This window comes from Ambystoma mexicanum, chromosome 4q (genome assembly GCF_040938575.1).
Source record: "Ambystoma mexicanum isolate Mex_15411 chromosome 4q, UKY_AmexF1_1, whole genome shotgun sequence".
Classification (NCBI taxonomy): Eukaryota; Metazoa; Chordata; class Amphibia; order Caudata; family Ambystomatidae; genus Ambystoma; species Ambystoma mexicanum.
This window is the reverse complement of record NC_090928.1, coordinates 16720076-16736329: the sequence shown is the minus strand read 5'-3', so window position 1 is coordinate 16736329 and position 16254 is coordinate 16720076. Positions and strand designations below refer to the sequence as shown.

The 16254-nt window shown below is 43.5% G+C and overlaps 1 protein-coding gene across 5 annotated transcripts in view; it reads right to left on the bottom strand.

Annotated features, from left to right (window-relative positions):
* Window positions 1-16254, bottom strand: part of VIT (vitrin) — a 2362557-nt gene that overhangs the window by 542523 nt on the left and 1803780 nt on the right. The window lies entirely within an intron of this gene.

Sequence of the window (16254 nt, the reverse complement as noted above, 5' to 3'; positions counted from 1 at the left end):
TGCGTCAATCAGAACAGAGTCACCTATGGCAGGTTAGGCAAATATATAAACCTAGAGCTCATCTGAACTCTTGGTATACACCTGAACTCAAACTACTCAGAAAAAAGAAAGCCAAGCTGGAAACCTTATGGAAAATCAGCTGAAAATAAAACTAATCTCACGAATATCTCCTCCCTTTATAAAAAGGAAATAATCCACACCAAGAAGGAAGCCTACAACGTTAGAATAAACAATGCAGGATCCAGTGCTAAAGAACTCATCACTATCCTAAAGGATTTAGAAAACCCTTACCCACCGACGGACACGTCTGTGAAAGACAAACTTTGGTGTACGAGCATCCAAGATGCCCTTGCTAATAAAATCACTGGCCTGCAAACTAAAATTGAGGTCAAAAGACTACAACTTTCCAACAACAACTCCTCCACCCCTAGCATACCTACTACCACTAATACCACCTCCTGCTTCACATTAAAAAAGGTAACTATACTAGAAGTCCAAAAAATCATAACATCCCTCAAACCATCAAATTGCAAAGGGGACAGCTGCCCCGCACAGATCATCAAGGATGCAGCAAGAGACCTATCCCCTTTCATCTCCAAGCTAATAAACATTTCATTCTCCACTAACTCAATACCTAACAACTTGAAACAATCATGGGTTCTCCCTCTTCTAAAAAAACAATCTCTAGACCCAGCCATTCCCACTAATTACAGGCCTATCACCACAGTTCCTTTCCTGCTAAAAATCCTTGATAGAGTTGCCTACCTGCAAATTCAGGATTACCTAGAGACCAAACAACTGTTAGGATTGCATCAATCTGGCTTTCGACCCCAACATGGAACAGAAACCGCCCTTGTTGACCTCAAAAGTCAGATTGATGACCTCAAAGACAAAGGAAAGGTTGCCATCATACTCCTTCTAGACCTCTCAGCAGCTTTCGACCTGGTCGACCATAAAATGCTCTGTAACCACCTCTCTTCCGCTGCCCATTTCTCCTCCTCTGCTGTCACGTGGATACAATCCTTCTTGGCCAACAGAACCATGAGGGTCTTTTCCTCTGCGGCAGCAGCAGACCCTATCCCCATCACATGTGGTGTCCCACAAGGTTCCTGTGTTTCCCCCACCCTATATAACATCTTTACAAAGCCTCTCTTTGACAAACTGGACCATCTGGGTGTCACCTACACCAACTACGCAGATGACACCCAGATACTCCTCACCATCTCGGGCAACTACAGCGCTGATGTCACCAGGATCAACAAAATCTTCTCCATCATTCAAGCATGGATGGCCACACATGGCCTTTGCCTGAATGATGAGAAGACTGAACATCTCATTGTCAGATCACCTAATAACTTACAAAAACTGAGCCCTGACTACTCCAACATCATCATCGACGGTAACACCATCCCAGTCGCCAAAAATGTGAAAACCCTTGCTTTTATCTCGACGCCAATACCAACCTCACCAAACAAGTTAACACGACTGCCTCAGCTACCGCCTACACAGGGAAACTAATTAGAGCCTGTAGACCTTTTTTATCCACTAATAGCTGCCTCACGCTGGCTAGGGCTCTCATACAATCCAGCTAGACTACTGCAACTGCCTCTCCCTAGGTGCCAACCACTCTATAATCAACAACCTTCAGGTTTTCCAAAACAATGCGCTACGAGCAGCACTTAACGTTCCTAGGCGTCAGAATATCACGCAAATGGCTTTCCATTCAACAAAAAATGTACTTACAAACGCTTTGCCTTACCTACAAAGCCGTTAACCACCTAGCCCCTCCCTACCTCACCAACAAATTCAACATGAAACCTGCCACCAGAATCACTAGATCCTCCACTGCTAAAAGAGCCAGCGGCTCAAGCTTCACGGTCATTGCCTCTCAACTCTGGAACACCCTGCCTTTGAACATTAAATCGACTAAATCCTTCCAATTATTCAGGAAACTTGTCATTGGTTGGTTACTGACTAAAATCCAACCCTAAGTTTGACCCAGCCTACCACAAAATTGTATATATTGTAAATGCCTCACTTGTGCTTCAACTGTAAGTTTTAACCACTGCTGTCTGTATATATTGTACATAACTTTACAATTGTATTACTGCAAATTCTATATATATTGTGCCTTGCAACCTGTCCTAAGCACCCTTTTACTACAGGGTCTGTAGTGCTATATAAATAAAATAAACAAACAAACAAACAAACATATATACATATATACATATATTTCGCAAAAACATGTAACTGCTGCGCACTGTTACCTGAGGGTATGATCGCGCATTATAAATAATAAAACAAACAAACAAAAAGTCCTTGTGAGGCCATATGTTGGATCGTGTTTGACTTGTTCTTGCTTTGATGTTTTAAAGGATTTTTCGATTTCTAATCCAAGCCAGTGGAGGATCGCTGTTCCTATGTTTGGAAAAAAGGTTCCGCGTTTTTCTAAATACCCCGCAGCTGATGTTTTCTATTTCTAATCCAAGCCAGTCGAGAAACGCAGTTACAAGGTTTGGAAAGGATTCTGCATTTTCATCTAAGTACCACGCAGATGGTGCAGTGTGGTTCGAATGGGATTCCCACGGGTGGGTTGAATGAAGATAGATGTATGTCATTAGTGACGAGAAAGGGTTTCTTTTTCCTTTTTTTTAAATTGCCGGTGACGAGAAAGGGTTTCTTTTTCCTTATTTTATTGCAGCACAAGGTGGAACAACCACTTTAGACCGAGGAACATGGCACTGGCGGCGGCAACTCCTGTTATTTCCAAACCTTGTAACTGCGTTTCTCGACAGGCTTGGATTAGAAATAGAAAACATCAGCTTTTAGAAAAATGCAGAACCTTTTTCCAGGTTAGAGTGCATTGAAATTAATAGACGGATAAGAAGCCTGCAGGTGACAGTCACCTAAAGTGTGAGTTGAGCGGTATATATGTCCAGGATCCCCCCCCACCCTTCAAAGCAATTTTCTTTAGCCAATTAGGGACTTCATATTGAACTATTTTCACTAGATAATTAAGTTTAGGGCCTTGCCAAATTTTACAGAGCTCATTTGGGCAACTGTTAAGATGGATTTCTGGACTCGGACCTGGAGAGGCAGAGGTTCAGAAGGCCAGCCTAGTTTCTTGGAACAGGGTAACCTCTGGAGAAGCCAGACCAATCAGGGTAGCGATGGCGGCAGTCAAGACTAAGTCTCAAGAGGGGTGAGGGTTACTGAAAGACTGCAATGAGCACACAAAGCAAGGACACTTACAAATTACTCCAGATAGGTGTTATATTAAAAATATAGACACATTTATTACAAGGCCTTTGTAACATCGACCATAGAAAAGAATCACAATAATACTAAAGTAAACCAACACATCATAATCAATACAATATATATATACAAGACCGAGGGGTCTAAGGAGTTAGGAGCACGTAATATATAGACCACCTAGATGGGGAGGAAAACAGGCAGTGCAAGTAATCATTAGGCCCAGTTCGACATCCAAAATACACCTAACTAGGAGGAAGTCCGAGCCCTACGAAGATAGGAGCCTTATGCTCAAAAGTACCTGCATGCGCTGGTGCCAATGGACAAAAGAGGGCCTCTTCAAGGATATCAGGCAGTTCAGGAAGGTGAATGAAGCGATGCAGAACAAGTCGCCACTACTCAAGCAAGGCCTCCACTTGTGGGCAGAGGTAGGGTGAGAGTGTGGGATAGAGTCGCTATTTCGCAACAGCAGTAGAAAAGAAACATACTCCTGCGCGAGGGGCCACCGGTTGGGGTATGGACTACTCACCGGTCGCCGACGCAGGCATACCCAGACTTCTCCAGTTCAGTTCACGTTGCTGGCAGGTTCAGCTGCGATGATCAGGACGTCTCGACACTGTGTAGATTCTGCGTAGCAGGATGCAGGGTAGAGGGTGTCCCAAATGCAGCGGATGTGCACAGGTTGTTACCACAGCAGGGCAACACGGCAACCGTGTTTACTCTGGTCCGGGCGTACTCGTCTCACTTCAGACCTGGGAATGCCAAGTGTATGAAATTCGGTGTGAGGGTGCCGTGGACGCAGAGCAAGCAGTAGACCAAGTTTCGAGGGTTTCCCCAAAACGGTGGTGGTGACAGAGCAAAGCGTCCTGCGTAAGCTGGTCAGCCCACTGGTTGGCTCAGGGACACTTCCGAAGAGGCTTACTTGCAGAGTTTGATGAAGGTGCCGGGAATAGTTGATCCCACTATTCCAATGGGTTGAATCGCCTTCGCAGACCTTCTCGGATGATCAGATGCAGAGGGGTCGCGCAGGACGACAGCGGCTCAGGTTGCCAAACCTTCAGCGGGTCACCAGCGATTCCTCAACTCAGCTTCTTGTTGCCGGATACTTGGCTCCTTATCCCTTGTTCAGTGTGAACTCAGGAGATCGACCTGGTAGTGGTGTTTTCAACCTCCTCTTATCCAAAGTTCCCTTCACGCCAAAACAGAGAGGACTCAATGGGAGATCTGCTCACAAACACTCACACCATACGTGGACCTATCATGGACCACAGTGTTCCCAGGCATTCAGGACACTCCAGACTCTCTGGCACCCAGGATGTTTATTGGGAACAGACATCCCAGCCCACATCCTGGAGGCACACACAAGGCATGCAGAAGCCTGCAAAAGCTTTTGGGGTTTCGCGGGAAAGTGCATGACCAAATAAGGATGGCCCCTGGTCGGCTCGACCTGGGGGAAGGTGAAGGGGCAAGCCGGTCAGCGGACAGGACAAAGAACCTTGTGGCATGGCCATTTTGGGAGCCAGGCCACCTATTTGTGCCAAACGCGGTAAGCGCGGATAACATGGCAAAAAAGGGTTCAAAACACAAGAGAAACTATAGCTGCCACCAGTCCTGTCCGTAACACATTTGCACAGTTCATAATAAGTCCAGCGAGAGTGGCTAGGGCCTTTGGAATGACTAGAGACCCAAAAGTGCGGTAAAGTAAGTTACAGTACACTCTTGTTTCATTTTGCACAAAAGCTGCAACATGAGGAAAGGACTAAGGGAAACGGAGTCTCCCAGTACTGACTGTCTTAAGGGCATGTCAGTTTCCCCATAAGAATTGAGCGAAAGCCCAGAGGAGTGCGGCGGAAGGCTGCGCTTCTCTGGCAACGTCTAGATCAGGGTGTAAAACAGCAGCAAAAAAAGTTTGGGGGTTGACACATGGAGGGAAAATGACATACAATTATGAAATCTTTCCTAACACTCAACCCTCCCAAACTAAGTACAGGGGGAACTAATCCACCCCTGGTCGGTTAAACATTCTGGACAACCCATCAGCATTGCTATGTTGGACACCTGGCCTATGCTCAATAGTGAAGTCAAAGCCTTGTAGACTTATGGACCACCTAAGCAACTTTGGATTCTCCCCCTTCATGTCCATCAGCCACTTTTGAGGGCTTATGGTCAGTTTGCACAGTGAAGTGGGTCCCATAGAGGTAGGGCCTCAGGTTCCGTAGGGCGCACACAACAGAGAAACATTCTTTCTCTACTGTGGACCATTTGAGCTCTCTGTCCTTAAGCTGGTGACTAATGAAACCAATAGAGTGTTCCTTACCCTTCTCATCTACTTGTGATAGTACAGCTCCTATCCCAGTGTCAGAGGAATATGTCTGCACAATAAAAGGTCTTTGGTAATCAGGGGCCCTGAGTACAGGGGCCTGGCACAAGGAGTCTTTTAAGCCCTTGAAGGCCTTCTCACACTCTTCAGTCCAAGTTACCTTCTTGGGTTTCTTCGGAGTGGTGAGAGCAGTCAGAGGGGCAGCTATGGTGCCATAGTCTGCCATGACATTTCTGTAATACCCCGTGAGTCCTAAGAAGGCTCTCACTTGGGTCTGTGTAGTGGGGGTAGGCCAGTCTTGTACTGCTTGTACTTTACTGGGTAGAGGCTGTCTCCTCCCTCCACCTACTTCATGTCCAAGGTAAACCACTGAGCCTTGTCCAATCTGGCATTTACTGGCCTTTATGGTCAAGTGGGCTTTCTGAAGAGCCTGTAACACAATCCCAAGGTGTTTAACATGGTCTTCCCAGGTGGCACTGAAAACTGCTATATCATCCAGATATGCAAGACAGAATTCATCCAACCCATTCAACACATGATTCACAAGCCTCTGGAAAGTGGCAGGTGCATTCTTCAACCCAAAAGGCATTACCCTGAACTGGTAAAGACCTTCCATATTTGAGAATGCTGTCTTCTCCTTGGCATGTTCTGCGAGGGCTATTTGCCAATAGCCTGCAGTGAGGTCAAACGTGCTGAGGTACTTGGAGCCACCCAAGGTATCCACCAGCTCATCTGTTCGAGGCAAGGGGTGGGTGTCTGTCTTGGTGACAGCATTCAGAGCCCTGTAATCCACGCAGAACCTCAATTCGGAAGTACCTGCTTTTGGAACCAAAACCACAGGGCTGGACCAAGGACTACTAGAGGGTTCAATCACCCCAAGATCTAACATTTTGTTGACCTCCGTTTTAATGTAAGACCGTACTTTATCTGACATCCTGTATCCCCTACTTTTAGTAGGTACACTGTCTCCTGTGTCTATGTTATGTTTGCACCAAGGTGTCAAACCAGGGGACTGTGAGAAGGGGGGAAAATTGCCTAAGCAAACTTTTCACCTCAGATTGGATTGGCAGAGGTCAGCAGATGGGCGTAGCTGGTTCCTCTGTTTCCAACGCTGCATCACTTTGATTGGCCAGCTGCCCAGCCCTGTGTATATTGCTGTTGTTTCGGAGGACTGCAGGAGGGCATCAATTACAACTTTGTAGCAAGAACAAGAGGAGGTTGGAACGCGTCAGTTTCAAGCAGATAACTTTAGAGAGGGCTGCGTACATGCTTGGTACTGACTATTCGAAAGGCCCGACAAAATACAAAAGACGTTTGAATGTGTCAGTTTCCGGCAATAAAATGGAAGAGGGACCCGCTCGCTATTTGTGTCCACTGTGAAAAAGGCCCAACAAAACACGGTGAAGTGAGCGACATGCTGAGTTTTTTTTTTAACCACACTACTCAAGTGCAATCATCACTAATAGCTCTGCTCGTCCTCGTCCCAGTACATACAAATTGTTCTGGTAATCCTCACTGCTCCCAAGCCTCATACTCCTCACAGTACTTATCATTATATCAAGGTAAAGGAAAAAGTATATATATAGTGAGAACAGAGAAGAAAGTAACAAGGAGTGTTTCAACCAGCCGTCCACACTGCAGAGAGCTACAGTGTTAAGTAAGCACAACTGAAAGCACTGTATAGCAGAAACAGTCATTAAGATCAGAATCATGGCATTGCAGGGTGTTCCTCCTCCTCAAATGTTTTTACCGGAGGTGGGAGAACCGACACTACCCTGGAAGCGCTGGCTCAAGTCTTTTGAGCATTATGCAAATGTTGTTTGTGGGACGAATTACAGTGTTGAAAGAAAGAAATCTTTACTACTACACTGCCTAGGACCGGCGGGACAAGAGAAATATGAAGATCTGCCAGATCTCCTGGAAGAGGAAGGTGGGGACATGAATGAATATGAGAAAGCAATCAAGAAACTCAACAAACATTACTGGAAGAAAGTTAGTACCATCTTAGAAAGGTACAAGTTCGGCAAAAGAATTCAAGAACAAGGTGAAACTGTAGAACAGTATGTTACAGCTCTGAGGAAGCTGGCACGTACATGCAAGTTTGATCAGCAACTGGAAGAAAGGATCAGAGACCAATTTATGTTAGAATGCATAGCCGGTCAAGTGGCACAGCGAGTAGAGCGCTCGCTTTGACATCAGTGCAGAGCCTGCAAACGCAGGTTCGAATCCCGGCAGCGCCAAACTCAGCGTTTCATCCTTCCGAGGTCGATAAATGAGCACCACACACCGTGGGTAATAATAAGCAGCGCTCAGATACCTGAGGGTTCGTAGCGCTATATAAATGCCAAATTATTATTAATTAATTATGAGTGGAAAAGTTAGAGAGAAACTCTGGTCAGAAGATGACCCTCCACTGGATGTGGTGCTAAGACTAGCCAAAGAAGTTGAACATACTGAAACTTGTGTGCAGACTTTAGAGAATAGAATGAAGGAGGTGTTGAGTAAACCACTAGTCAGTACTGTACAGTCTGAACAAGATGAAATCATAGGAGCAATAAGAGGTACTAACAATTTTTTTTTTATCAAGGATGAATTGTAACGGCTATCTGTGTTATTCGTGAAGTGATGCCTGATTCCAACATGGTGGTTCTCGCAGACCGCTGCAGTAGTCTAGTCGTTGCACCCCAGAATGCATTGCAATGTTTCCGGATTGATTCGCCGGCAGCTTATCAGCCTACAGACTCCGGACGAAGATGCGTTGGTACTCTCCAAGGAGCTGGCGAACACTACGTGAGTCCGTGTTAGGGAACCTTCCTTCTTTCTACCCAGGCCTGCCTTTGACTTGTTTTCTGTTGTTTGTTATTTACTCATTGGGACCTTATAGAAAAGTGTTGTTTTTTGTGTTTTGTTGATCTAGGTTGCCTCAGTGCTATCTAGTTCCGGTTTCCGACCGAAGCTGCAGAAGCAGCTCGCGTTGGAGGATTGTGTTTCCTGCATCCGCCTTCAGCCGGTGCTGTTTCATAGGGTCTCTTTCGGTAGGCATTCGTTCCACCTGATTTATTGATAGAAGGTATTTTTCCTTTTCTTGCGGGTTCATTGTCTGCTCTTTATTTTGTGCAATAGATCCGACGCACTTTGTGTCCATACACTCTGAACATCTGTCATCCCTCGAGGTAGAGTGGGTCTCCATCTATTCTAGGTAGATATTGCTCCCATCTTTCCTCTCGAGTTTAGGTTTCCCCCATTAACACAACACACTTTCTGGTTACTATTATCTTCTGACTTTACTTTAACCAGTATACCCAGCATTCCTGTTTGTACCTTGTCTTCCGTTGCATTCCTTTCAATATCTTATTACCATCAGATCCTGTGGTGAGAATTCTGCTCCAGAGTTGTCTTTTCTCCTACAAGGCAGACTCTAAACTAATTATTTTGTCTCACTATCTCTCATTAGCCAACCCGAAACTTCTGCCCTGGATCAGATCCTTTAAAGACACACCGATCCATCACCGAACCTCCGGGATAGTGTAACCTACATCTCTGGGACGTCTCAAGGAGTCTACGTTCACTAGCAGCACCTCAGGGTTTTATTCCCCAAGATGGTTTCCCTGGGAATCTTCCGGTGATCTGGCCTCTGTGCCGGGTCACTTCGGGCTTCTCAGGGGGATTCTATTTTTCATCTGAAGGAAGATACTAGACGTCAGTTTCCATCTGAGTATTCCATTTTGCAGTATCACCCGCCATCCTTGTTCCAACCCTCAGGTGAGAGACCTTTGTTTCTATGTTTTCCTTACTTGGGACATCATTGATTGCAAAACAGTCACACTGGGTGAGCAGTAACCCTGGTCCTGCATTGAAGATAATCTGTAGAAGATGCAGTGGAAGAGGACACCTAGCCAAATGGTGTAGAAGCAATCGGCGTGATGACCCAAATCTGAATTGGATTGGTGATAATGATTAAGGAGAAGAATGCGTATTTATGGTATCCGATGAAGGTGTGCAAATTGACAGTCCAAGAACAAAGATAACAGTGAATGGTTATCCTATCGTCATGATGGTAGATTCAGGTGCTAGGTACACACTAATTCCAGAGGAAGTGTGGAAGACTTGTGGGCCAGAGTACCTATGTGAGGTAGATGTTAGACCAAAGGCATGTGGAGGAGCTAAGATTGAGCTCATTGGGTGGTTCATGGCTACCATCAAGTTCAAAGACAGAGAGGCAGTAGGTTGCATCTATGTATCAAAGAATGGGGGAACCTCACTACTTAGTTGGACTCACGAAAAACTATTGGAAGTTTGATTAGCCCCAATGCTAGTGACACCGTATTTCAAGTGGAAGGAACAGGAAATGATCACATACAGAAGATTAAAGATGAGGTCTTCAAAGAGAACACCATAGGATGTCTAAAAGGTTTTTCACATCGTATCTTACTCAAATCAGGTTCCAGACCTGTTGCTCAAAAGTTGCGCAATGTACCGTTAGCACTCAGAGATGAAGTGCATAGATATGAGAGAATTAAATAAATGTATAATTCCAGAAAGGCACCCACTGACAAATATTTAAGAACTCATATCGACATTAGGTCCCGCAAGAATATTTTCTCCATTGGATCTTACAGCTGCCTACCATCAGGTGAAATTACATGAAGAATCCAAACACCTAACAGCGTTTATAACTCCAGAAGGCCTTTATCAGTACCGGAGAATGCCTTTTGGTCTGATATCCATAGCTTCGGTTTTTCAGAAAGTCATGAACAGGATTCTTGAGGGAGAAGAAGGAGTTGTATTTTTTCAAGATGATATTTTGATACATGCGAAAGATGAAGAAGAACATAATAAAAGACTGAGTAAAGTTCTAAGAAAATTACACCAAGAATGGTTCTCAGTAAAGAAAAGTCTAAAATCAATAGAAGAGAAATTGAGTATTTAGGACATTTAATTTCGAGTGAAGGAATTACACCGAAAAAGGAATTGGCAGACTCAATTAGACTTATGATCACACCAGGAAACAAAGAACAACTCAGAACCTTTTTAGGCATGGCTGAATACTATGCAAAGTTCATTGAAAATGTCTCTGATCACACAGTTAAATTGAGAGCCTTATTGAAAGCAAACAAGAAATTTACATGGGATGAGGAATGTGAAAATAAATTTCAGTTCATCAAAGAGGCACTTGCTGAGGCTCCAGCTCTTCAGAGTTATGTGAGAGGAAGAAAAACTATAATCACAACTGATGCTAGTGTTGTAGGACTAGGGGCGTCCCTAACGCAATATCATGATGGAAGGGAGTTTGTGATAGCATTCGCTTCAAGGCTACTCAAAGGTGCAGAGAAGAATTACGCGACCATAGAGAAAGAGGTGTTAGCAATAATGTGGGCAATGGAGAAATTTAGGCGCTTTGTGTGGAGAGTGAAGTTTGAAATCCACACGGACCACAAACCATTGGTGGAAGTATTTAGCACAAAAGGTTTGGATAAGATCTCCAGCAGGGTTAGAAGATGGGTGTCCAGGCTTCAGGAATTCAATTTCAGTATCATATACATTCCTGGTTCTAAGAATCATACAGCAGACTGTTTGTCACGTCTAACTAACTACAGCAATGTTAATGATGGTATAGAAGAACAAATTTGAGAATTGTCAGATCACACTTTATCTAGACAGGAATGGGATGAGGAAGTAAGCAAAGATGCCATACTGAAAGAAGTGATGAGAAATGTGGAAGAAGCAAAATGGAACAAAAGTAAAATGATAGAAGCTGGTGTTGGTGCATTCTGGAACATCAGAGATGAACTGAACATACAAAGTGGGTCTTTGATGAGACGAGACAAGCTAATACCTCCAGATGGACTCAGGGAGAAAATAATTCAACTTGGCCATGAAGGCCATCAAGGTATTGTGAAACCTAAACGAAGAATAAGAAATACTTACTGGTGGCCCGGATGTGACCGACAGGTGGAAGAGAAGATCAGAAGATGTATCCTTTGTTCAAAGAGTGATAAAGTGTGTGTGGGAACTAATTTTCCAATGGTGTTAAGAGACATACTAGAAGCACCAATTAAGAAAATTGCAATTGATGTGTTGGGTCAAATTTGGAGGAGGGATGTTCCAATTTCTGTTTAGTAGTTATTGATATGTTAACTAGGTGGGTGGAAGTTGCTTTCATGCCTCAAGTCACCAACCAGAAAGTTATTGATTTTATCAAAGAATTGTGTGAGCGAGAGGGTTACCCAGAAGAAGTGCTGACAGACAATGGTTCGCAGTTCAAGTCTAAGACTATGGAAAGGTATGTTAGTGAGAGATCTATAGTTCACACATTTTGTGCGATATATAATCCACAATCTAATGGCATTGTTGAGAGATACAATCGCATAATCAAAACTGCCATTAAATGGGCTTGGTCAAATGGGAAAGAATGGAAAAATGTGGTAAGAGAAACTATTTTGGCCCACAGATTCACACCACCACAGGAGTTTCTCCATTTTAATTAAGCAGGGGGAGGAAGGCTAATACTAAATTATTCCCAGGGTGGATGAGTTCTGTGGCTGGTAAAGCGGTGAACTTAGATGGTGTGGAGGAGAGCATCAAACAAATGCAAATTTCCAACAAGAGACAACATGATAATAGATGTTTTAGAAAAGGGAAAGAACCATATGTGGGTTGTTTAGTGCGAGTTAAAGTTCCGGTTCCCTTAAGAGGGAATGGTTGTCACGGGTCCAGATCTGTGAAAGTAGTAGAGTGTTTAGTCATGCAGTGAGAACCAATGATGGTAGAGTGTGGAACAATGAGAGAGTGATGGTTTTAGGAGAAGATCTTGTTGAAAGTGCTGAATGGAATATGACAAGAAATAAAGTGAGGAGAAGCAATGGTTGTGTGAGGAGAAGCAGTGATTGTGGTGATGTACTGAGAGAACTTAATAATGATGTTGACATATCCAGAGGTAGTCTCGGTCATAGTTCTGTGAGTTCATTTTCCTTGGCAAACAGTGCAGATACGCGTTTGGAGACACCCAGGAGGAAGTCAAGGGTTGGAAGGAACTACAGACCGCCAAGACACTTGACTATATGAATTATATTGTCATTAAGGAAAGGGGATGTGTAGTGTCCCGTGTATCAAGGGACACTGCGTATAACTAGACGCGCGGGGCAGCAAGGAGAGCTTGTGGGGAGAACGCGGCGGACGAACGACGGTTGGCAAAGGAGAGAGAGAAAGGAGCACGCACGACATTCATGTCCCCTTTTACCAGTTCTACTTATAATATGTACTAAACTATATATACCTATAAAATGATATTAAGATATAAATAAACCCGTATTCAACTTAACTTGATTCCGCCCCTGCTTCAAGTTCTACTGATGGCCAACAGATGTTCTCACACAAAATCACACTGTGTCTACTGGGGGTAAGATCCTTCTGTCTCCCTTGTGGAGAACATCCTCCTTTCTGTCTCCCCATGCCATTTCTGTTCTTGCCCCTTTCTGATGAACTATTGGCATATGCCAGTACTACCTCGCAACACATTGTAACAACGTCATGCACACAATGCATCTTCAAAATCTTTATTGTTGCACCCGCACTCTTCACTCCAGTAAAACAGGTTATGGAAGACGATGCTCTGAAAACGTTTTAGCATGAATTTAACTAATTGCATACAATGCTCAGAGGGTTCTTTCTTAAGTGCATTTACTGACCTTTTAAAACATGCAGTTGTACTTCTTCATCTACGGGAGTAAGTGTAGTCTGTAACAGGATCAACCTCTGTGCCAACCCTTTAAGTTTTCTACATGATACCTGTAGTATCTGGAGCATTGGTCTGCACTGAGTGTACACTGTGCAGACAGTAGATTGTAGTGATGTCACCTAGAACATGATGGGACATCAAGGTTCCAATTGTTACAGTTGGGCCCTTCAGGATGGGAGAGCTTACTGAGAAGATGTGTTATACCTAGCTCCTGTATCATTTAACCAAGCTTACCCTGAAACTTAAAAAAATATGTATGAAAAATATGTATGAAACCAATACATGAAAGATACATTTGTAATATAAAATAAAAACAAATATACCCGTTCATCACAAATCTGATTAACTAATGTCATCCATTTACTGGGATCGCACACATTACAAGTACCATTCTAAGAAAAATACAGTTTTTCGTTATTGTCTCAGTCGCAATAAAGGCACTTGAGGTGCAGATCTCAGCACAAACAAAATATATAAGCACGAAGGGCTCGCCTTAAGAGGGGAGGAATAATAAGCCGAGAAGGACTGAAACCCTGTTTAAAAAAAAAAACAGCAGAAATTATGCCCTGCACTCAAAGCCAGCCAACTGCCCATAGAGAGATTACAATGAATTACCTGCACAAGGTATAAGTCCTGTAAATCTATCAGCAGGCAGCCAACACTCACTGTCTGCTGCAGAAGGTGCTCATTTTGTCCTTAGGGTACTGTGTGTTGGGTTGGGGTGATTGCAAGCAGCCAGCACACAGTTTCTGGCCAAGGAGAGGTTTGGCTGCTGATTCAAAGGTACTATTCTTGCTGGGCTGGGGCGTTACTGTGTATTATTTATTCAGAGCGCGCATAGCTGTGTCTGTTTAAGAGAAGATGACACATTACACGTGCGCTGCCCGATTGGAATGTATATTGGGCCACAGGATGGCTTATAATGTGAATAACGGCAACCGCATTGATAAGGCAGCCAGATCTGTACACCGTTATTATGCCTTCATGACTAATGATGACTTCGCAGAACGCAGAGGGGGTGTTGGCGGAGCCCTGATCTCTGCCGTGCAAGCGTTCTAAGCACATCGTTATCCTCTGCATTCTAAGCGCGAAGGAAACATTAGAGGAAAGGCCATGCGTATGCAGTTTCATCGCCGTGACGTACGCGGAAGGGGGGCCTTCCTGTGTTATTGGTCTTTGGGGTAATGTTGCAGATGTATTGACGTCTTTCATGGAAAAAGGGAAGTATTGCTGAAAGCGGAATGAGACGTGCGTTCAGCACAGTTGCAGACCGAAGAAGCATTTAGGAACTGTATGTTGTTGAATCTTTTTTTTTTAGACATATTCATCGTCATCCATACGGTGCTGAATGATTTTAATACCGCAGCTGAAGTCTGCTAATGTTTTGTCTGGAGATGTTTGGAGTAATGGCACGAAGAGTAAATAAACCAATCGCAAGGACACCAGCACTGCTTTCTACTCCGTTTGTCAGTGAACATTTATGGTACTGCGTTTTACCAGATTCTTTCAACGTGAAATTCATGGACTTGTTACATGCTGTTACGTATATTGTGACTGCCTGGTGCAAGTCATGCTTTTGTTTCTGGACAGGAATTTAAATGCACATTATTCCATCTTCATGTATGGACAGATGATTTTTAATGCTATAAGCTCATTTTTTGATGCAATGGATATGGATTGATATATTGTTATGAAGACGTAGTTGTGTGTGCCTGCATTTTGTAAAGGGTGACAAGATGTAATGTATGTTTGGTGTGCCTGGCTGGGAAGGTGCATGTTGGACATGATGTGTTGAGAGTGCATGGTGTACATATAATATATCATTCACGTAAACAACACATAATAAACAACACAAGAAGAAAAATAAAATGTTGTTTAGTGTTTAACAATTTTGCAGGAATTTCAGGGTCAATATATGGACTGCATTTACGGACTGCTTATATGGACATTAATCTGCTCTGTTGTTTAGTATTTAAAGAGCAATGTTGGTGAGGATGATAATGTTATCATATGATTATATGATGGCCATGGACATGGTCATATTTTCAACTTTACTGACACTGCATCGTTCAGTTGTCAAGTGATATTTATATGGGTCTGTTTGTAGGCAGATGGATATATACGACTGATTATTTTATGAGTAGTGACATCACACGTTGGTATGAAATGTGGTTGTGGTCATGAAGTGTTATAATGTGCCCTATGCAATGTGTTATAAATGATGAATAATTGCCCGTATGTTTTGACCGTATGCAAAATATTATTGCACAATGGTGTGTGCACATATGTGAGCATGCTATGAACGCAGGATGTTGCGTATTATTAATATTACTTTTCTGAACCGGTACATGTTGGCCATTACTTTCTTGCATGTTTGAATGCATTCATTTGTTAGTTTAAGACCTATTTACACTTGTACAGATCTCTTGATCAGTTGTCTGTCACAGTGTTTCTTTTCACGCACTGTTTTCTTTTCCAGTTGCGTCGTCTACATGTGATCTTTGTCTTGTTAGTACTTTTTCTATTTTTCCCACTTTTATGTGTTTTTCTTCGATGCAGTGGGAGTGTGTGTTGACGGTACAAATGGAGGATGCAAATGACAGGTGTTTCTTTGGAGAGAATAGCGGTGTGATAGGTTATGGTTGTGATGTGGTCGGTTGTGTTGATGCAGATGGTTTATCTGGATTTTAGTGTTTCTTGATGGGTATGTGAGTAAGCGGATGTGTTGCGGGCGTGGCAGACCCGAGTCTTCATGTGACAGATGAGGTGGAAGATGATACGATTTGATGGATGTGAGTGTAGTAATGATTGGTTGTGCTTGCAGGTGGCAGCTCCGAGGCCCGGTGGTGACAGAACTGGACAAGTGGTGTATAGTGTATTTGGTGGTTTTGGATGTTAGTACGTGAATGTGCTATATGCTTGGAGAGTTGTGAATGTGGTT